This window comes from Glycine max, chromosome 3 (genome assembly GCF_000004515.6).
Source record: "Glycine max cultivar Williams 82 chromosome 3, Glycine_max_v4.0, whole genome shotgun sequence".
NCBI lineage: Eukaryota > Viridiplantae > Streptophyta > Magnoliopsida > Fabales > Fabaceae > Glycine > Glycine max.
The window spans coordinates 31,565,613-31,589,444 of NC_016090.4; the positions used below are offsets into that span (position 1 = coordinate 31,565,613).

The following is a 23,832-nucleotide window of genomic DNA, read 5'->3' on the forward strand; positions in this document are numbered from 1 at the left end:
AAAATGTGACATTACTATGAAGGAGGAAAAAAGTGACAGAACTCTTCATTAGCACCACACGTCCACACATGCAGCTGAAACATTTTATTGTGAAGAGAAAATTAATGAAATCTATGTTTTACTATGGAGTTGGAGGAGCTTCCCAACAACATAGAAGTGGTGGCCATCAACGTGCCATTTTATTCTGAAACATTTGTAGTAAGTATGATATATTGGAGGGTTTTTTTTAAAAAAATAAATAATAAGAACTTGATTTAAATACACCATTAATATAAATGTTTTTTATACTACTATCTAATTATAGATTGTTAAGTATGATTAAATAGTTAAGTTCTAAAATAAGTTAATAACCACTTTACAAGTTATAATTATACCACATAACTTTTTTTACACTGTACAATTTTGCTTAATCTTGTCATCTTAATATAGTTCTTGGGCATGAAATTAGAGGATTAGATTTCAAATACAATATCAATATAATTTGATTGTTACTTGTGAAAACACTAATGTTCCTACCAACCTCAAGCCTCACGATTGAATTGACTTACCCGACATTGCTCAATATCTACTTCACGATCCCCAACCTCAAACCTCTGCCTGAAAATGTTCCTACCAACATGGCAATCAACAAGTAAAATAATATATAATAACAAAAAAAATAACGAGTATTAATTAAGACAAGATACTGAATAAGATGTACAACAATAGCAGTAAGCAAAAGATATAACAGTAAGCAATAAGAATTGTTTCTCCCAACGGACTATCTTTGTGTTGGTAGACTTCCTTGTGTTTAGCCCGAACCTATACTTAAAAAAGAAATAAACAAAAGTAAGCAACATTTTCTCACAAAGACCAATATATTCTCATCAGTACACACTACACACAACAACAAGAAAATAAAAGAATTATGACTTATCAGTCAAATAAACATTTTTTTTTATAAAAAACAACAATGATAAAGTTTGAACCCAAATTCATAAGCATATCTATTATCTACACACTCCGCCAACAAAAAAAAGAGACCAGTTTATTCTAAAAGAATAATAAATTAATGAATCTTGAACTTAAGAAAACCAAGATGGGAATGAAAGATATAATAAAATAGGATAGAAAAGTTTCAAGAGACAAAAGAACCAGCACTAAGTTGGATAACCCCCTCAAAAAAGTAAGTAAATAAATCATCGGTAGAGTTTGATAAAAATGTGATAGGGGCCTCTTAACTTCTGATGTAAAGTCTGTCAGACCCCTTGATTTTCAATTCCATTTGTTCCTGGGCTCTTTTGCCTTTATCGTTTTCTGTCCAGTACTCCCGGAGTCACTATAGTTTGTCTCAGATGTCACTTTCATTCATGTTAAATCTGATCCAATGGAGTGGAGAACCCAACATGTAGACACGTCATAGTTGCTTCTTCATTAGTGCATCCCTTGAAGAAAGGAGGGTCATAATCAGCTGGCTACAGGTTAAAACAATTATATTGTCAAATCACCTTGTATATAATTCAGCCCTTTGCTCTGGCATAATAGAATGCTAAAATAATCACTAGTTGCATAGCAAAGTATGCATTTCAAGTCTGGGCAATACAAAAATTCATAGGACAGATAAAAGGAACCGAGATTTGTTATTCATGTTATAGAACATACCGTCACATCATCATAGTAGAGGAGCTTCATCAAAATAGTGCGCTGGGAAAGAATGTAGAAATCAGTGTTTATAATGAATACTTAAACTTGAAGTTTTTGAAATTATCATTCTTGCCTCATAGATCGCTGCAACTCAAGATGCATATCCATACAAGCCTCCAGCATTCTCTGCATGTTATTCATCCTTTGTTGTAATCGAGCCATGTCAATTCTCAAGTCATTAATCATCTCCCAATCCTGTAAAAAAGATAAATCAGAGAATTATTTAAATGACAACACATTTATAAATAAAAAAATGAAGTTAAGAATCTAGTATCTACACCATTGCAAACATCAGCTAAGGAAAAATAGTGATACCTAGTAAATTTCAACTTTTTTGTTCCTATAAATCATAGCATGATAAAATCATCAACAAAACAAATAAATTTTATAACTTAAATTATCAAATAAAATTCATTTTCAAGACCAATAATGCATAAAAATTAATTTTCACTTTATTAGACCATGTTGAACATAGCACAACAAATTTATGCACGATTACTAGACGTTGATTATTTATGTCATTTTGTGACCAGTTGTCACGATGGTGGTGCAGGTCCCAAATAGGCAAAGGAGGTGGTATAGGTAAAGAGGGCAGGTTAAGTGGACTAACAGTAACCTCCTCCTGACCAACAATTTGATCCCTACTATGCTGCTCAAGGTCCTGCTCTACTGAGGCAGAAGAAATAGTTGTTTCTTGCAATTCCCAGTTAATGTTAGCATGACCTTGCCTTTCAACATATGACTGTATCAACTAATCAAGACTCTCACGAAAGCTGCTGCAAAGGAGGTTAGAGACATTTCTCCTGCAATATGAACAGAAAGATTTACTCTAGATTATAACTTTCATATTAGAAAGATAATTGCAGTAACTCTTCACTTGTATTTACATACCTATTAAGAAGTTCCCTGAGTTCAACACTGTACACGTTGTCATCTTCAAGAAAATAAAATCCACGAATTCTACCAACTGGAGCACTTTCATGATCAGAAGGTCCTCCCAACCAATTTTCCACAGCCTCTTGGAAGCCACCATCTTCTTGCCACACTTCATGAGATTCTTGCAGACGAGAGTTTTCTCCATCCTTGTTTTCCCAAACCGTTGTTAGGCCACTCATTTGCTGTATTATTGAGCTGATTATCATCGACATTTTCCTCAATGCTATTTCTCCATTCGGTATTATTCTAATACCACTCACTTTCTTCATTTTCAAATACTTTTTTCCCCAGTGCACTAGTTCGTAAAGAGAGAATATTATGAAATTATCATTCAAAGCATTTGAATTTCTTTACCTCTTCTGGAATTTTCTCCAGAGTTCTCATCAACTGAACCAGAGTTTGGATCATCTTACACACAGAACTCATGAAGATTACACCAAATACAAACAATAGTAGTTTAATTAGTGAGTTAACATGATAAAATCACTTCAAATCTAAATTATATTCTCTTTTGCAACATCAACCTCATCTGCTAGGGTGTAATTTCTGAATAGCTTCGTGAAGGAATTGATCAACCTGATTGATGACATCATCGAAAACCTCGTCGCCACTAGACAAAGGAGGCGGAATAAGAGGCGGCATAGCATCGTCATCATCCGCGACACATTGGTGAGGTTACTTAGAATCGTTGTTGAAAGAGAGCATGAGGTTCAAGCGGTTCATGGACTTGTCCGAATCAGCGACCTCCTATGACTCGGGGGCTCTGAAATCCTCAGCAGAGCTCTCCATGGAGAAACTGCAAAGAGAAGAAAGGGATTTGTGGAGGGTTAGGGAATCGAACCTAATTCTGTCGGCAGCACGTGGGGCTCATTGGATTCCGGTGCCACTGTGGCGACCTCTTCTGTGCTCTTCTGTGCCGAGCACCACTACTCCGACTTCCGCAATTGCTCCTACGACTACAAGGCTATTGGGAGAGAGGCCATAGCGAGAGAAAACCCTGTCGTGAAGGCCACGAAGATCGTCAAGGTCTGAAAACCCTAAATCGGAGAACAAAAATCTCCAAGAGATCGAACAAATCGCTGGGAAAAAGAAGGGGATACCACGAAAATGAAATAATAATCTAATAATTGCTTTGCTTCTGAACCCTAAATTGGAGCTGAGCTTCAGTCAGGTTATAATTTTACTAAAATATTTTAAAATTATAATGTTGTTAATTTATTTTTAAACAGATGTCAGCATAGACCATGGTGCACAACTTTTAATTAGCATTAGATTAGATTCATTAGTTTAGGATAATTTTGTAGTAATGGCTGTAGGTATAAGTTTTTATAAGGTTTTACCTACACCACATAGTTGTAGGTAATTTTTTTTTTTACCAAGATTTACTTATACTAAAAACTGTAAGTATAAGTCTTTGAATTTAACCTACATTGAACAATGGTAGGTAATAAAGTATTTTTAAATTTTACCTACACTAATTCATGTCTGTAGGTAAAGGTGTTTGTAGGTATAAGACATTTTTCTTGCAGTGTTAAAAGACTGTCATTCTAAGAGTTTTATAAAAACCATCTTAGAATATTTTTCACTCTTTTAAATATTTTATTTTTGCCCCCAACTCTCTCATACATGCTTCTGTCTCTTGGACTCCCCCCTCTAACTCTTTTATACGTGCTTCTCTCTCTTGGACCCCCCCTCTAGGGTTCGTTGCCCCGTTGCAGCCTGGTGAACAACGATCGCTTCCGCTTCAACCTCGGTGTAGCTCTCGCCGTTGGCTCAATCCAGTTGCATCTCATCATCCTGGAGCTTCTCAACATGAATGACTTTGGCGTCGTAGTGGACAGGGCGTCGACGGCGCTGAATCTATTGTCGGTGGCGCTGGAACTCCTCTTCGAGGAGTGCGTGGACGGAGCAGGAAGAGAAGCGAATGGTGAGATTAATCCCCTTCCTTAGCAAGAAAGAGTCAAAGGAGATCGTGGCTAGGGTTTGGCCTTTGGGAGAAGACTCATGCGAACCGATGCTGCAAGGATTGATTTCCTCGTCGATGAACAATTACAGCAACACTGCGTTCGTGAAGGCTTTCGTAGGGAAGATTCTTTGGGATCTATCGTTGAGAGAGACCGTGAAGAGAGTGTTGGAAAAGGTGTTCAGGATGAGCTTGAATACAGTGAATGAGTCATTGGAGGATTATTCGAGTCCAATGTTCAGAGGGGATCAGAACGAGACGGAGACTATTCAAAGGCTGAATCTGCACAAGGCTTCAACAAATAGGAAGCATCTTCTGTGGCTGGTGGAAAGGATGATTGAGCTTAGGGTTGTCGATGTCGCAGTCAGGGAATGGAGCGAGCAAGTTGACTTCACTGTTGATTTGTAGAGGGCATTTTGTGATGATGCATGGAGGAACATTGTGTCGGGCCTTCCTGTTGTTATTCTTAGGTGTACATTTAGGCTTGCCAATGCTGTCTCTGTTGGCACCATTCTTGCTTCTAGACAAGTAATGAATGAACTTTATTATTCTACAAGTGCTTTATTATGGAACTGCACTTAAGGTTTGTCCAAATACTGCAACACCCTCTGCATTTGTTAATTCATGCCTTTTTCTTTGCTCTATTCAGGCGAGAAGCAAGCTCGTAGAAGATTAGCTGCTGATACTGGTTGTATGCAAAGATAATGTTTCAGCAACACCAATATCACCCAACAACAAATCATTGTATCTAGAACGGGAAGAAACATTCTTGCGCGCGAATAATCTCCACATTGCCTATGTCAAATGCTCAAGAATTAGTGAAGAAAAGTATTGAACCTTCAACTTGTGAAAGTTGATGTTGTTACTTGTCACTAGGTTTCTTTATCAAAAGATGTTTTTCGTTCGATAGTCAGGTGCTATGAAGAACTTGTTAAAGTTGGTGGTGACTTGAGTGAAATTCAAATGGATGGGCATAATGAGCATGGTCTACATTGCTTAGCATTGAACACAACTACATTTTGTAATAGGTAAACATTCTTTGAGAAATGGGATGTTCAGCTGTTACATTCTTATTCTTGCAAGATGTAAAATCTTTAAGTCTTCAAGACTAATGCATACAATGGGTTTATTTTATTTTTTTTTTGGTTATTACCCTTTAACTCAATTGTTTCCATCTTCCATTACTAGGACTTGATTCGTTACCTCAAGAGGAGTTTCTGAGCCTTTTAGGTAGTGCAAGGACTAGCCCACCAGTTCATCAATTTCTCGTTAACACTCTTGGAGAAGTGGTATATATGCAGCTTTATCTAGGTGTATTCCACTTCTATATGAATGTAGTTTCATTCAGCAACTTTGTTGCTTTATAGGGTGTTAAGCGTATTTCAAATGTTCTCTCCGGTGCAGGCAAAGAACTTGAACGTATTGTCTTGGACCACCTCCAGGTGCAATAATATTTACTAATTTGCAGATAAGAAATGTGTAATTGTTTGAAAGTAGATATTTTAAAAATGTTCATGTCAAATAGCTTCTTATTGCACCCCATCTTAGTTTTTTTCCCCTAGATCAATGAAGACTATGTTAAGGTCTTTTTGCTTTCTGCTATAACTTTTTGTTGAATCCCAATCCCATTAGTGGGCTTGAGCTAGGCCATTTTTGCACTCCTACCATGTGTTAACAAAGTAGGCATTAAAGGCAAGGTGTATGGTATGGTAGTGTGTTGTATAAGTTTTTACAAGATATAAAACATTCATGTGTATTCAGGTAATCGATTGAAGTTTTACTTTTCCATTCTTGACATGGTATTAGAACTTCATTTGCTTTTGAATCTACTTAAAGTATTTGAACAAACTTCACTGCAAGCTCTCATATAAGAAAGTTTAATTTTTTGTCAACCTGTCGTAGAAGTTATTGGATTCAAAATAGGAAAACTAAGAGGGCTTTCAAGATGGTCTGCACACTATCACGTCATTGGCTTGGATGAGTCACTTATTAACAATGCAATAGAAAAGGCTGGTATGCTACTTGTACAAATTCTAGTCAAGAAAATTACTTGTCTAGCCAAATTACTTATCATGAAATCTTCAAGGTTTATAGAATTTTTGCTTTTCTGTCAGACAAACAATTTGTAATTTGGAATGTAAAGTGATATAACATTTAAAAACAGGTTGATCTATTCTTTTCTTGAACACTAGCCTTTGAAGTATGCATGCAAAGTGTTTGCTTCTAAAGCGAAACCAATTAGAAGCAGAGGCATGTTGCCTTTAAACCCAAGGCATTAATTGCTGAACTCAGCAAGTAACACGTGATAGGATGAAAGTAAAAGTAATTACTAGAATACAAGTAAAGTGATTATTACTAGTATACAAGTAAATTGATTATTACTAGTAACATATGTCATGGTATAGATATTTACTGATATCATCGTAACTACAGATGAATCAATGGCTATGAAATCCAACCACTAAATATGCAAGCAGTGTGATATTTGAAGAGGCTATGATGCAGTAAATGTCTTCTTTGTTTCATGTTTGTTATTTTTTTCCTTAAAATTTTTCTAGTGATAATAGATAGTACACATGATGTTGTTCAATTTTTTTTTATACTACCCATTATATATAGGTTAGCATGCAAGGTCACGTGTATCAAGGATCTCTTGGTTTGCCATTATTGCTTTGATAAAGCCTTTGAAAAGTGCTATGATATGTATACTGCAATATAGTTCTATGATAAAGCCTTTGAATTATTATTAATAATATAATTCATATATCATTTACCCAAATACAATTATTTCTATAATGTTTCAAACGGGAATATAATTTTAATTTGTTTTGCAAGTTTCACGTTTATATCTTTCAATTTTCTTGGTAAGTTTTTTTATTATAAATAATTCAAATGGGCAATTACTTGTATATATTATTTTACTTTAGGGATCATTAGAGAGAAATAATACTTCAAGACTGTTTGGTTAGTCAACATGTTGTTATTAGCAACATTTTTCTTCCTAAAGTAAAATATGTACACATAACACGCGTAAAAAACATGTTGATTGGATGGCTTTATGATGAAATCACATAACACACGTAAAAAAATGGAAAAGCAAGATGAAGTTCCTTCGTGTTAGCATGAAAATTTGACATGATTTTCCTAATACTGATGCAAAACCAAATATATTATGGTTATGGATATGCACAAGTACATGTTTAATTCTGTAGGTACACCTAGCATTTCTCTTGGTGGGTGGAAAATGTGTTTGTAGTACCTTCACTTGACAAGATTGCTGAGATCATGGAAGATAATAGAAACCCATGTGAAATAATATATGGAGATGGAAGTCTAGTTCTTTTCTTTTTTCTTTCTTTAATATATTCTTTCCAATATTGCTTTTATTCAATCTTTATATTCTTTCTAGTTTTAGAGTATTAACATACTCATTTTGCTCTATATGTATTGACCTTATTTAGAGTATTTTCATACTCATTTTCTAGTTTTATAATATTTCCATAAATTTGATTTTTTTTTTTAATTTTGATCTTCAACAGCAAGAGAAATAATGCAAGCATCAGGTTCATGTGAAGAAGTGCATGAACGGCAGCTAGCACAGGTTCATGTGGCTCATGATCTCAAGAATAAAGGCTTTAGTGGATCCAGTTTCCATTGACAACTCTTGTAGTGTATCTGCCACTGTACACTTCTACTTTCCCTCCTTTTTTTTTCTGAACACTATGCATTTCTTTCTTATTTGGGTGTTTAGCATTTTGGAGAAAGATGCAAACTTTATCTGCATTTAAATTAGAATGGCCTGCAATTTTTGCCAAATTGGTTTTCTTTCCCATCTCTCAAAATTGATGTCCAACTGAAGGACCCTTTTCATTCATGGGTGCGAAATTTTGGTCCAATTGAAGTATATCTGAGCTATTATTTTTCACATTTTGGTACTTAATTCTTTCTCGGTTTTTCTATCGTTGCATTCAATTATTACTTTCAAATACTTTGGAATCCAAGGGGCTTCAAAGTTTGACCTTATGGAACATTTTCTTTTCTTTTCTTGCTTTTTTTTTTAAAAAAAATGATGCTTAATTTTTCTTTATAACTACCTACCTTTGGGTTTATTATTTTCCTTGTCCTATGATTTGGCCTAATGGTGCTAAAGCATATATATATATTCATTAAATGCAGACCCCACGTTGGGAAGTTTTACCTGCCACAACATGCATGATCATACTTTTCCTTCTATTGTGGTGAAAATCTCTCTGGACAAATTGTATATGGCTATACACATGTACACATGTCCTTTATCCAACAACTTCCTAATGAAGAGAATTAACTTATGTAATGCACACAATCCATTGAGTGTGGAATCTCATTTTTTTTATTTCCTAATCTAAAGTTTCATTGTATCTGTCTCTACTTTAATCAGTTGGTAAAAAGTGAGATAAGTTTGATTGAATCATGCATTTTTTGTATGAATGTTGGCATAAAAATTAACCACTAGAGTGATAAGATTCGACAAATACTATGTATTTTGTTTCCATCTTCATCTATTGAGAATGCCTCTTCAAATAAACTATATTAATTGGTCAATACTCTTGGTTTTTTGTTCCAATATATTGCTTTGAAAAGAGTTTAATTTTAATGCATTATTAGTGTAAAGATTTTTTATATCACTACTAGAAAAGTGGAATTTAGCGACCAAAATCAGTGACCGAAATAACTCAGTCGGGATTAGCGACCTCATTAGCGACCGAAATGCTTCTATTGCAACTTGCCACTGAAGTTGCGACTGAAATTATTTCTGTTGACTAACTTGCATCAACAACTGATTTAGCGACCAAAATGAAGTGTTGCAGAGAATTTCGGTGACTATTTCAGTCACGAAATATCTATAAAGCAAAACTAATTTAGCAACCAAACTAGCGACGGAAGTGGACTTGGAGATAGCGACTGAATTTATTTCGGTCGCTAGTTTATGATTATAGCGACCGAATACATTTCGGTCGATATATAACAATTTTGTGGTCTGCAACTGAGTTTATTATTTTCTAAAATATTTATCAAACTAAATTTTTAATATATTTTAACTCATAATAAATATAAAATATACTTAAATACATTTTGTAAATCAATATATATATATATATATATATATATATATATATATATATAACTTTTTACTATACTATGATAATTTTTAATATAATTAAAATTTAACATTTAGGTTATTTGATTAATATAAATAAATCATGCCTATCATTAGTCTTTTAATTTGTGCTTTGTACAAAATAATTGTTTATTTTATATATTTATTTGAATATTATAATAAATCAATACCCTTCATATCATGAAAATATGTAATGATCAGATTTTTTTAAAATTAAGTATTTTAAAATATGAGTTCCCTTACATTTCAAAATTCACTAATTGAGTCGTTGATTCTAACTGTTGATTGTTAAATTTTAAATATTGACTAAACTAAAGAATTGACCAATATTTTCTTTAAAAAATAAGAACTTAAAAAATGTTATATATTCAAAATTCACTATATGAGTTGTTGATTTTAACAGTTAATCGTTAAATCTTAAACATTGACTAGACTAGAAAGTTGATCAACATTTTCTTAAAAAATAAAAACTTTAAAAATGCTTAAGAAAAAACTAGAACCATGATCCTTAAAATGTAAAAGACATGACTTCTTTACCACTACACCGAAGTGTTCATTTGATTATATAGTGGAAAATAAAGTATTAATATAAGTTTTATGTGAAAATATTTGTAAATTCAATTTTATTCTTTTTTTAATTTATTATATTTTTATAATCTTATATAATATATTTTAAAATATAAGTTTAATTACTCATTTGGTTCCTATAGTTTCATCATTTGTACCTTTTAGACCTTGTAGTTTTAAAGTGATTTTCTAGTTCCTATGGTTTGCATTTTAATTATCTTTTGATCCCTGAAGTTTGAAAGTGATTTTTTTAGTCCTTATAATTTGTATTTTAATTCCCTTTTAGTCACTATAGTTTGAAATTTATCTTTTTAGTCCTTTTATTTTATATTTTAATTATCTTTTAGTTCTTACCATCAAAGTATGAGTAATATTATCAATTACAATTAACTACAAAAATATTAACAAGTATTCGTAACTAATTTATCGTAAGATAATTTGTAATAAAAAAATAGTTGATAATTTATAACTAATTTGTAGATAATTATCTTTATATTTTTTTTGTAGTAAAGACTAAAAGGTAATTAAAAATATAAATTATAGAGAATAAAAAAATCACTTTCAAACTATAGGGATTAAAAGAGAATTAAAATACAAACTATAAGGACTAAAAGGACCACTTTTAAACTATATGAACCAAATCAGTAATTTAACCTAAAATATAATATACAAGATGAAATTATATTTTCAAACTAATTAGAATATGTATGTTTATATAAGTTTTATTTTTATTTTATATATTATATTTATCTTCTAAAATAATGCTTATAATTTAGTGACAACATTTTTTTAATCTAAATTAATACATTCATATTATTTATTGTAATATAGATAAAAAATATTGTCAATAAATCACATACATAAATATTTTAAAAAATAAAAAATACGGTCATTTTATTTAATTACATATCTTTACTAAATAATTTAATTCTTTTAAAAAATCACATACCTAATTAAATAAATTTAAATATAAACATGACTTTAGTGTAATATATGCACTAATGATTGATTAAAACCTAATAAGGCTTGATATGAATTTAGTATAACATATATAGTAACCAAAGCTTATTAACTAATTAAAAGTTACTACTGTATGTTCTCGTGTGATGCATAGGTTAACGAATTAATATTATTTCATTTTAAAAATTAATTTAAGATTAAATATATTTTTAAAAAAATAGTCAAATTAATTATATTATGAGAAAAAAGTCATGCACTAACATATATAAATGTGTATTATACTTTCACTTTTTTTAAGAAACCCCGTTTTTTTATACCACTCTCAATTGATTATATAAAAGAGTCAAACTCATGTTTTTTTAATTTCATATATTACATGTTAAGATCCTATTTAATTATCTTGTATAAAAATAATTATTAAATATTATATTGATAAAGTTATAAATTAATTTAATAAAAATTAATAAAGACAATTGAGTTATATATAATTAAGTTAGGAAAAATTAATAAACATAACTAAAGACAATTGAGTTATAACTACGTTAGAAAAAATTAATAAAAATAACTAAATTTTATCCACACATATTGCCTACAGAATATGTATCTATCGAAAATATAAAGTTGTGTTTGGTTTGCATTTTCATTTTGTGTTTTCATTTCATGTTTTCATTTTTTGAAAACTATTTTCATTTTCAAAAGATTTGAATTCTGAAAACTTGTTTGGTTTGACTTCTTGTCTTTTTTGTATTTTTAGATTTGCTTAAAATTACATTCCTTGCCACTATATTTTTGTTTTATCCAAAATGAAGTTCCTGTTTTCAACTGAAAATGAGATTTTATTGTTTTTATTTTCTGGTTATTTCCTGTTTTCATTTTCACTGACTGTTTTTTCAGTGAAAACGAAAATAGAAAACAACCAAACCAAACACCCCCTAAATTTTACTTACGAATATTACTCACGAGATGTGTCAGTCCACTTCAAGTGGATGAATTTTTGGGTTAGGCTACACTAGGCCAATTTTAAGACGAGATGTTATTTTCATGGCCCAACCCAACCCTCTACGGACCAAATATGACAACTCATGGACTCATTCATTTAAAAAAATACAAAATAAAATTCTAAAAAAATTATTTTAAAAAATATTTTATCTTGTGTGGGAGTAGTTTTTAACTATTTTTCTTTTACGTGTTTTTAGATATTTTCTCAACTTTTTATCTTCTTTAGTATGCCCTTAACATTTTATTTCTAAATTACATTTGAATATATTTTTAAATAAGTTATCAATAGTTAAAATAATTTTATATCATAATATGAATTATTTTTCATAAATAAAATATCATTTATATTTAAACATATAATTTTTATTTAAATAAATTGATATTACTTAAAGAGAATTAGAATTTTTTTGTATTTAAACATGTGAATACTAAAAGTGAATTTAAGCCAACTTATAATAATTCAAATCCAATTAAAAAAGAACTTATATCTTGATCGGTGTAAATTAACATGATGATATATGCATTACTAAATAAAAGAATTGGAACCTAGCAGCTTTTCTTGGTTGCCACAAACAAAGAGAGAAAAAAAGAATGGTATGGCTTCTTGAAACCTCAAATCCCTACACACAGCACTCTCTCCTTCTCGCCCCCAATTCGCCGCCCCTCTCCTCACCCACCACGTGACCGCTCATTTAGGTTTTCCTTCTTGGATGCGAATTTTCGTTCAGATCCTTCTCCAGATGCTCGTGAAGCTCCGATCTCACGATCACGGCTCCTTCATCCTCCTCCTTGTTCGGCCCTTGTGCGACAACCTCCCCACCCCCTGCTTCAAGAAGTCCCGTGGCCTCCTCGCCCGCGTCACTGACTCGGACGCCGCCGGGCAGGCTATCTTCGAGTCCTCCCACCTGTTTGGGTCATGTGAGAGCGAGGAGGCCACCTGATGCAATCCTACCTCCCAATGGCATTGGATAGAAGACTCCAAGAAGATTGGGCCAAAGATACAAGAGAAGGCCCTAGGGTTCTCATGAGCCTTAGGATAGATTTCAGGCTCATGAGCTAAGTATAAGCCCACTTATCTTTGTACATATTAGATTAAGGCTTCATTAATTTTGGTCCTTGTATTTAGGGCTCCATAATGTAGGTAGACTACCCTAGAAATATAAGATTTTTCAGCCCTTGTATTTTAGGGCACCTAGACTAGTTTTTGTATTAGGGGTAGTTTTGTAATTTCACATTCACTAAGTGAATATTTGATGTGTGTGGTTGGAAATAAATTTAATTGAATTGGTAGAAGCCCAATCCAATTAAATTTTAGAAGGGGAGGTGAGAATTTGCTTACCATACCCCATTGTCACATCATATAATCACACTTCGTGCATGTCCTTCATGTTTTACATGCCTCATGACACCTGAGCACACTTAGTGGAGAATCTTGGAATTGATCTTGGATTAGTGGGTTGAACCATAACTAAAATTCACTAATCATAATTAGTGAAATTTTGGCTCCAAAGTTTGGCTCCACAAATTCAACTTCAAATTCAAGTGAAATTTGAATTGAAATTCAAATTTCCCTCCAATTTTGTGTGACACTTAGACTATAAATAGAGGTCATGTGTGTGCATTTTTTTAACTTTGATCATTTGAAAATTAAATTTCGGATTTCAGAGCTCTCTTAGAGTACAAAATTTCGTGCTCTTCTCTCCCTCTCCCTTCATTCATCTCCTTCTTCCTCCAAGCTCTTATCCATGGCCTCCTATGGTGGTGAGTTTCTTCTAGACTCATCTTCTCCTTGAAGTGGCGTCTCCTCTCTCTCTCTTCCTTCTGTATTCTGCTGCCATTCATCTTCCAAGAAGCAAAAGAATCCATTGATGAAGAAGATCTTAGGCCTACAAGCTCCAATGGAGCTTACATCACCACCATTGTTATGCTGCCCTCGGCCAGGCAGCTCGACGTGCTAGCGCATGCTAAGGGCTTCGTCGAGGACGTGGACAAGTTCATAGAGGCCATGGATTGGATCTCCGGTGGCGGGTTCCTCTGTAGGGAGGAGGCTGAGCTCGGCGAGGGCTGGGTGGAGTTGCATTGACTGAAATCGAAGGGATACCAGGTATATAGCAATGGAAATCGTTATGGAATAGCTGAAGGTATTGTATAGCTAAGGTATGAAACTTCATATATTTTATACCACAACTTCAAATTTGGTAAATACTAGAAAAGTTGGTTTTTCTATTATATACAATTATAATTATTAAATTTGAACTATGTCCATGGCAGAGTACTATTCTATCCTACCACTAAACCACTGTTGTTTTTGTAGGGGGAATATTAATGAGAAATATTTTGTTAATAAAAATTCTTAAACTTGTTCTTTAGATGCTCATTTGATATCATATGATACTAAAATGTGTGAAATTTGCAATTTGATGCTAGTGTGAATAAAGAGCCCTTGATGGAAGCAAACATTTGATAAGCATTACTATAGAATGGGCTAGATGGAATATTTGGATAATAGTTTATGTTGAAAAAAAATGTATGCAATGGTATCTTATCAAGGATAGTTTAAATTCTTTCTCCAGCTTTGTAGACCAATAAATAAATAAAGGTGTATCTAAAATATGCCGAGATATGATATAAAATGGAGCACAGGTTTCTTTACACCATGCCACCTATTAGTTGGTCTGATACATCTTACTATAAGGACTAGGTATGCTTTAGCTATGTAGAATAATCCTTGAGCCAATTGGTTTTGGAGTTTAGAAACTGTCAACTTAGCTTGTGATAGCTTTTTTATCTTGCGTAACTGAATTGTGTTGTATTTGTTCTTTCATATTCTACCCTTGATACAAAAGTACAAAGTTGTTCACTTAAATAGAACTGATGCTCGGTTGGCCAATAATGGTCAACCGCAAGAGATTTAGAAGCTGCGTTGCCGGGTCAACTTCTAGTGCTCCACCTGAGGTATGAGATGGACATGTGGCATTTTCTCGCTGCACTCAAGGTTGTAACAATGATGAGGTGGATGAATTGACTAGAATGAGGTGATTACATAGCTGTGAAGTTATGTTATTCCATGATTTCATTCCTTTTTAATTCCGATGAACTTGGATATTGAAAAAAGATTTCATATGAATCTCTCAAATTTCTATATTTTGTCCATTGGCAGATATGCTTATCCCTGGTGGAAAGAAAAAATAATTAATTCTGATTTGAAAAGAAAAGATGGTTTATGCCCTCTAACACCTGAGGAGACCGCCCTTACACTTAAGGCTCTTGACATTGATCAGAACATTCAAAACTACACTACAGCTGGGAAAATATATTCAGGGGAAAGGAGAATGGCAAGTCTTGCAAAGGAGTACCCAAAATTGGTAAACATCAATACTCAAGGCAGTATGGTAGAAATTTCCACACTATCACATGCTATTTTATATATCAAATATTCATTAATAATATTTGCAGAATATGTGAACCTGAATTTGGAGTTTCATGCTAGTTCATTAGAGTTCTAAATCATACATGACTGTATTTACTTGAAAAGATTGAAGAACTTAGAGATTTTTTTTTTTATGAATTTGCTTGAGTCAATTGCACTCGGCATACTTAGGAAGTTAGGATTATATTTACATTAGGAGAATTACCTACAATGACTTATTGCATTACAATTCAATTACAAATAAATAGAAGAAAGCATTTCCTTAAGGGGCAACTCTTTTAGTCCTGGAGTGAGATGGTATGTTTTGTATATTCTAACTTATTTTGGATTTTACGGTTTCCCAAATGAATTAGCCAAAAGGATTGGGAAATCTCTCAGTAAGGAAGAACACTCAGATATGTGGCTCATTGTATCTTCTCATGTTGAATATGAAGCATTGGTGTTATTTTTGAAATATGAATACTTGGGATGTTTACATGCAGGAGAAGAAACAATTAAGAAGCTGAAAATTCTTGCTAAGCACTGCAAACTACAGCCTCTCTTGCAAATGCTTTATAGACAGCATCCAAAGTGGGGTAACATTATATGTTTTGTTATATTGAATGGACCACACACACCAACACACACAAGCATAATTTTGTTTTGTTGAATTTAAAGGGTAGTCCTTGAGCAAGGTACTTTTTATTCTTTGATCTACAATACACCTTGCAATTTCATTTTGTTTAATTGTTTATTATTATTATTATTTTGTTCAATAAGATGCTTGATAGTGGTTCTCGATAAATCCATGCACACTATACCCGTTGGGGGCATGCAACTTACATTTATAAGGTAATATATTGAAGGTTATTGACTAATGAGAAGGGTACTTACATTTATGCACACTATATCTGTTTTGTTGAATTTAAAAGGTAGTCCTTGAGCAGGGTACTTTTTATTCTTTGATCCACAATGCACCTTGCAATTTCATTTTGTTTAATTGTTTATTATTATTATTATTATTATTATTATTATTATTATTATTATTATTATTATTATTATTATTTTATCTTGTGTTTGAAGTAAATGCCAATAAGATGCTTGATAGTGGTTCTAGATAAATCCATGCACACTATACCTGTGGGGGGCATGCAACTTACATTTATAAGGTAATATATTGAAGGTTATTGACTAATGAGAAAGATGCAACTTACACTCGAGTACAAGGACAAAATACTAAATAATATATTAATATATAGGCAATATGATATAATGTACTTATAAAAACTGAAGCATGTCACGGGTGTAGAAAAAATAATGACTGCAATTTTTTAAATGTAAAGTGGTTCTTTTTTATGTTGACCAAGATATGAAATCAACTAAAACAATAATGTTAAACTATTTAATCTCCTTGAATTTAACCTCTTCATGGAATTGTTAATGAATGACTTTGATCCCAATAATTTGTGGTAAAAATGATTTTTAATAGCATGTTTATAGTTGCTAATTGATGACTTTTTACTGCTTGTGGACTTCCAGAAAAACTTGACTTGCTCAGAATAGAGAGGCAGCTAGGAAAAGCAGGCTTAGGAAAAAGGTAATTTTTAAGTGATTCCCCAAGAAAATAATTATACCCTCAACGTTAAATTTAAACTATATTTATTCATTTTTATTAATTAATTTAATTAAACTTATTTTATCTTATAACTAAATAATATACTTATTTCATATTAATTTATAATTTAGGTAATAAATCTCTACGACAATGACATATTTTCCCTAGTTTTTTTGCACTGTAATTTGTGGTTTTTGTTTTTCTCTCAAAAAATGAAAATTTAATGTTGGCTCTGAAAATGGGCCTTTTTTATTGAATCTCTAGAAGCACTGAGCTGGAACTAAAAAAGAATTGCTTAATTAGCCACTCATAGCTTTGTTTCACGGGGATCCACATGATGAATATGAAAAATTTATACTATTCCTTTTTTAAACTTTTGGTATCCAATAGAATACATTGTAGTGGAAATGACTTCTTACTGGTAGAATGATTATGGCTATTTCCATTTTATAATTAATTAATTGGTGATCGTGAATGGGGAGTTAGGATCCATGAATATGTGATTTTGATCAAACTTGCTTGAATTTTCTTCTCAACAAGCAGAGGTGCCATTTGTGAAGTCTAAATTGTTTTTGATAAAGAATCCTATGACAAGTCTATGATTTTGTTTTTGGTGGTGCTTTAATAAGAGTAATAATTTAATACAACAATAATATTATTATTTTGGAATTATTGGTATTTATTTAAATAGGTTGGTCTGTTGAGTCAAAGAGACTTTTTGAATGACTAGAAGACTAACCTTTTTAACTAATAAGTTTTTAAAAAAGTCTTGATCTGACCTTTTTAGCAAACAGGCCTGGCCTGATTTGGGCCTACTGTGGACTAAGCCATAGGCTCTTGACAAGTGATTTGACCTGTTTTTATCCCTAGAAATGGGCTAACCTGCACTGATTAGCCCAACCTTAAACAATTTGATGAAATGGATCAAAGTGGGTTTGGCTTTGCTTTAGCCAATCTAGGTTGACAAGTTGGTAGTATCTTTTTTACTTGGGATTTTTAGGGGTTTTTTTATAATAAAAAAATTATATAGTTTTGGATATGATTAGACTTTTGGGCTATGAAGCCATGCAGGCTTGAGACTTTATTTTAATAATTAAGTAAAAGGGCTAGTTTTAGAAGAAAAAAAATATTTTTTTTTACATTTAGTTGGTTAGCAAGTGGGTTAGTGGGATCACAATTTGTTTAATCTACAGGTTAAATGAACCAGTTTGTAAAGTTGTGTTTAAATAGACCTGCTAATTGCCCAATTTTAATTTTAATGACCCCCAAAAAAAAGATGTCGGGTCCCTATCTGTGCTGGTTGTAGGTTAAACTAGCAAAGTAGAAAAGTAGAGACAAACTATGTTTGGGTACCCATATATCCTCTTCATATGATAGTTTGCCAAATACCTCATGACTTTGTTATATACATATATACCTTTTATTAGGCCTGGAGACATCACTTTAAATATAATGGTAAGATCGAATTTAATGTAAGGATCAATGTGCCATCAAGCAAACTGAAGTATCAAACATAGATATATAGTGGCCCCATTTTAAGGTATACCTGCCAATTGCAAATACTTTTTGATTCCAACTGTATAGCACTTGTTTTATTTTTCCTTGGATATAACTTACAGTTCTTGAAATCATTAATTATACCTATGCTTTTTCATTCTAATTTAGGATTGATGGGAAGCCAGAAGATGTACTAAACCCAAAAAAGAAACATCCAGATAAGATTACACCGGTATTTTCTTTGCACTCGTTAACTTTGCATTTTTAAAATTCATAACTCTTGTTTTGTTTAAGGGTGAAGATTTAACATTCAACATGAGTCTATGGTGGGGAACATGAGTTTAGTGGTTGCATTGGAACAATATATCAGCTTCTTTCGGATAAAGTTCGTGGATGGATGTATTGTTAAGGCATAGAGTTTTGTTATCTTTTGAAGATCAATTCTCATTGTAGTTTAACTATTAAGTTTTTTTTCTTTTCTTTTAGCCTATTCTTATTTTTTCCTCTTGTTAAAAATCGTAGTAATGTTATATGGTGCAATTTATGGCTTTAGGAGTGTACAAATAGTTGTTATGGGTAATTGCAAAAATTTCAATTTTTATTATTTTTATAATGTGATTATTATTGAGATTATTAAATGCATACTATTTTTTATGTCATTTTTTTATCTTCATACTATTGGTTTTCATTTTTCTTTTTCATTGTTTCTTTTATTTTTATAACTTACATATTCTTTCAATTTAAATGTTATTTTCCACATGGTAATTAAAAAAAACATATGAATGGGAAAGTAGCACTAAGCATAGCTAAAATATTTATTATTATTTATAAGTTTGATTATACAATTTAATTGAAAATTATATTTACATTCAATAATATTATTGTGCAGATAAAAAATGTAACAAATGAAAACACAAAAATATAGCATTTTATCTTTTAGCGATCGAATTAGCAACCGAACAACATTTATAAACTAAAATCAATTATTAACTAGCGACCGAATTAGCAACCAAAAGAATTTTTTTAAATTCTTATTTAAAATTAATTTTTCTATAGTGACCGAAATAGCGACAGAAATAAATTTTCATTTATTTTGTGTTTCAAATTAATTATTCAATAGCAACTGAAATAGCGACCGAATGTTATTTAAATTTATTTATAATTAAAAATTTTGTTGTTTAGTAGCGAATGAATTGGCCATTGAAAATTTTGGCTGTAAAATTGGTCCCAAACAAAATAGCAACCAAATATACAACGACCGAATTTATTTTTTTTGCTACCGACTGTTTCGGTTGCGAAATAGCAACCAAATAGTAATTTGGTGACTAATGACTTAGCGACTAGGGTTTTTGCGATGTAGAGACTTCGGTCGCTCTTTTGGTTACTAACACTTTTAGCGACCGAATTTAACGATTTAACGACTGAATTGGTCGGTCGCTAAACCATGCTTTTTTTGTAGTGTATACTCTCAACTAATAAGAAATCATCCTAGACTTTTAAAATAATTATTATAAAAGTCAACAATGTTTTCATACATGCAATTCATATGTTACATTGTTAGCACATTTTAATTAATTACTTTTGAAAATGAGTAGAGTGTTTGAGATCACTTTGAAATTATGGGAGTTTTTGTTTTCTTCTCTTGGTAATGTTCATTGCCATGTAAGCACATACATATATACGAATAAAAGCTTCTAACTAACAAACAAGCAAAACTAAGCATGGTTTGTTTTGTGGCAGTATAACATTCATTTATTCCAGAATCAAATCTTGTTAAGTCTGTTCACTTTGTTAACACTCATGATTATGAATGTATACTTGTATTTCTTTATACTATTCATGAATGTATGTATACTCCTCCCATCATAGTCTGTTTGTTTAACTCACATGCTTTGTTTTACTTGTTTGCAGAATTTGTGTGCAATATGTTTAGATCCTTTGAGTTACTAGCAAGGGCAACAGTCCAGGTCAAGCTATATTCACTGGTGAGTGCTCTCACACATTCCATTTTGCCTGCATTTCTTCCAATGTCTGCCATGGTAGTGTCACTTGCCCCATTTGTCGTGCCCATTGGACCCACTGCATGTGATCTTGGAAATGTCTGTAGGCTCTTTCCTTTTTAAGGCACGTAGAAGAAGATCACTTTATTAATAATTAATAATGAATATTCAAATAATAAAGACAAAGATAAAGATTAGAGAGAGAGGGACAATTCATAGGGTCTAAGATAAAGACTAATATGAGATCATTACACATAAATGCATTAACTTTTTTTGCGTTAACTTTTTTAAATTTCAGGTAGTAATTGAATGAAATAATTACTTTTATATATGCCTTCATGGGATGCATTACGATGATCAATGAGTTTCATTTATTACACCTTAACATGACATAGGATGATATAATTCTGCGAGGATACTCTGGTTCGAAGAAGACTCGCCTTATGATTGCTAGAGCCTTTCAAAGAAGACTCGCCTTATATTTCTTGGTGCTCCTCCTGTCAATGAGGCACAAATTTATGGAACCAGGTTTTGAATTCAATCTAATTGCTATTTAATTATTATAATTTCAACAAAAAGAAAAGGAAGATAACTACAAGCTAGTGATTTCCTAACTTGGGTCAAGACTATGATTATAATGGCTAACAAATATACCAACGGTATGCAGAGAACTAATCTATACAAGTCATAAACTAGATTTGCTTTTATATAAATAAAATGTGTTCCGAAAAGGCTACTTCTTAATTGCAGGGATATCAGGTGGGGCACAAATATAAAACATACTACATAAATAAATGTTAATAAAATATTCTTTAACTCTTAAATCCACCTTTTATTATCTGAAACTCATTAGTAAAAGAATACAAAATTTATTAGATTTTATTTAATTTTTTTATCTAATGAATTTATCTTTTGAATTTATATTTTTTAATTAATAATAAACATATATAAAAAATACGTACTACTAGCTAATAATTCATATTTTCATTTAAATATAAATGTTGTGGTTAGTTTAAAAAGCTATACATGACAATCCTGACTAGACAATTGTGCTACATAACATTACTTAATTAAGGTCATATTCAAATTCATTTGAAAGCTATGGTTTTGCAATAATTTAAATTGATATTACATCATTCTCTCTATATATTATAATAGTAATTTAGATTAAAAACTAATTAAGAGAACGACCAATTAGAAAACACTACTCTAGTTTCTCTAGTCTAATCTATATCCATTTTTTATTATCAGTAATCTATACCCCCAAAATTCTCTATTTCTTTTATTTGAACTCAGTAAGTTAGACCAATATATACAGCGATAAAGTCCTCTTTGGCTCTATTTCTTTCATTCATATGGAATGGTCCTAGTGGATCTATATTTTGTGTTTCTCTGCTTCTAAATATTGACTTTTCTATAAATGAATATGCACCCTTCTGAAAAATTATTCTGCATCCATGGTGGATGAACACATTTTCTATCAATTGTACGACAAGACTGTTATCCTAAGGTGAGGATTTTTGTTTCTCTTATCAGTCGATTGTTTGCAACTTCGGCATATTCATGGCCAAGGAATGACCATTTTCATCTATTGATAGAAATTGTTCCTTTCCATTATTTTATTGAATTGCATACTTATTTTGATTTATACTTCTACAACTAAGTTTTAGGTGCAAAGGCAATGTACATGTCTCTTTTGTATCTTGTGTAACTCTTGGCAATTATGTATTAAGTTCTCTTTCCTTTACTATCAAACACTTTGTCTGCTTTTACTACCCCAGATATATGGGGTTACGTTAGCTATTAAAACCAAGGCAAAGCTAGTATGGAATAAGAGAGACAATATTGCAGAGTCCTCCTCTATGTTCTCTTAAAAATATAGTATTCATGACCATCTATCTTAATGGGTTAGTTATGGTGTTTATTCTACACTGGAGTGTAATAAGGCTTTAATACTTTCTAAGACGGTTCTTAGCTGGGACCGTATTAGAAAGTGAACATTTGAAGACGATCCCAACTAAGAACCGTCTTAGAAAGTATAGCTAACAACCGTCTTAGAATGTTCATTTTCTAAGACGGTCGTTAGTTAAGATCCGTCTTAGAAAGTTAAATTTTTTTACGACGGTTGTCTTATAACTGTCATAAAAAATTAGATTTTTGTACGATATTAACTATAATGACAGTTTATAATCGTCATTAAATACATCTTTTAACCGTCGTTAAATATCTTTTTTGCAGTAGTGTGTATTAATAAATATAAGATAAAAATATTTTTTATCGATAAATATTAATTTAATTATTAACAATGTTAATATTTATTAGTAGAGGAAATCAAACTTGGATCTCTTTCCATCATAAATGTTGTTGGGTGCATGCTGACATACAATAAAAACAAGTGTTTATACTTGATACAAACACATGCACAATAAAACAGTTCAAATGTGTAATTGTTCTCAAGCTTTGAAATAGGAGAGAAAAGGATGTAAGTGAATCTTCTCTAATATACATACGGATGACAATATTTTTATGGGAAAGACTTGATCAAAGAATGTGATGACTATTAAAAACATCCTAGATGTTTTAAATTAATTTTTGGACTAAAAATTAATTTCTTGTAAGGTGCTTATGCGTAACTATATCAAGTATTTCAACAACACCTTACACAAAAATTAGAAAAAACAAATTACAATCCAAGACCAAAAAATGAAGGTCGTATGAGTTGTATCATCATGTAGTTGAATGTACGTACTCCAATTCCCATCACAAGTTATTAACTGATCGATGATGACACATGCACAATAACAAGCTGCATCAAGATGCAAAATGCAAAACTTTTTTACTCTTCCATTGGATCGGATGCAGGTAGTTGACTATGCAACCCATTGACCGAACAAATGATTGAAAGCCATTGTCTTATTTTTCAGCCCCTAAACAAGCCATAAACATATATAATATCGTCCATCAATTTCATTTTTGACAAAGCTTCTCCCCCGAAGCACATAACCTATCAAAGTTATTTAATAGCTTTGTTAGTTCTCATAAGGT

The 23,832-nt window shown here is 31.8% G+C and overlaps 1 pseudogene; it reads left to right on the forward strand.

Moving 5' to 3' along the window:
* The first annotated feature begins 3,322 nt into the window (after positions 1–3,322).
* On the forward strand, positions 3,323–13,207 carry LOC100815885 (uncharacterized; annotated as a pseudogene).
* The last annotated feature ends 10,625 nt before the right edge of the window (positions 13,208–23,832 follow it).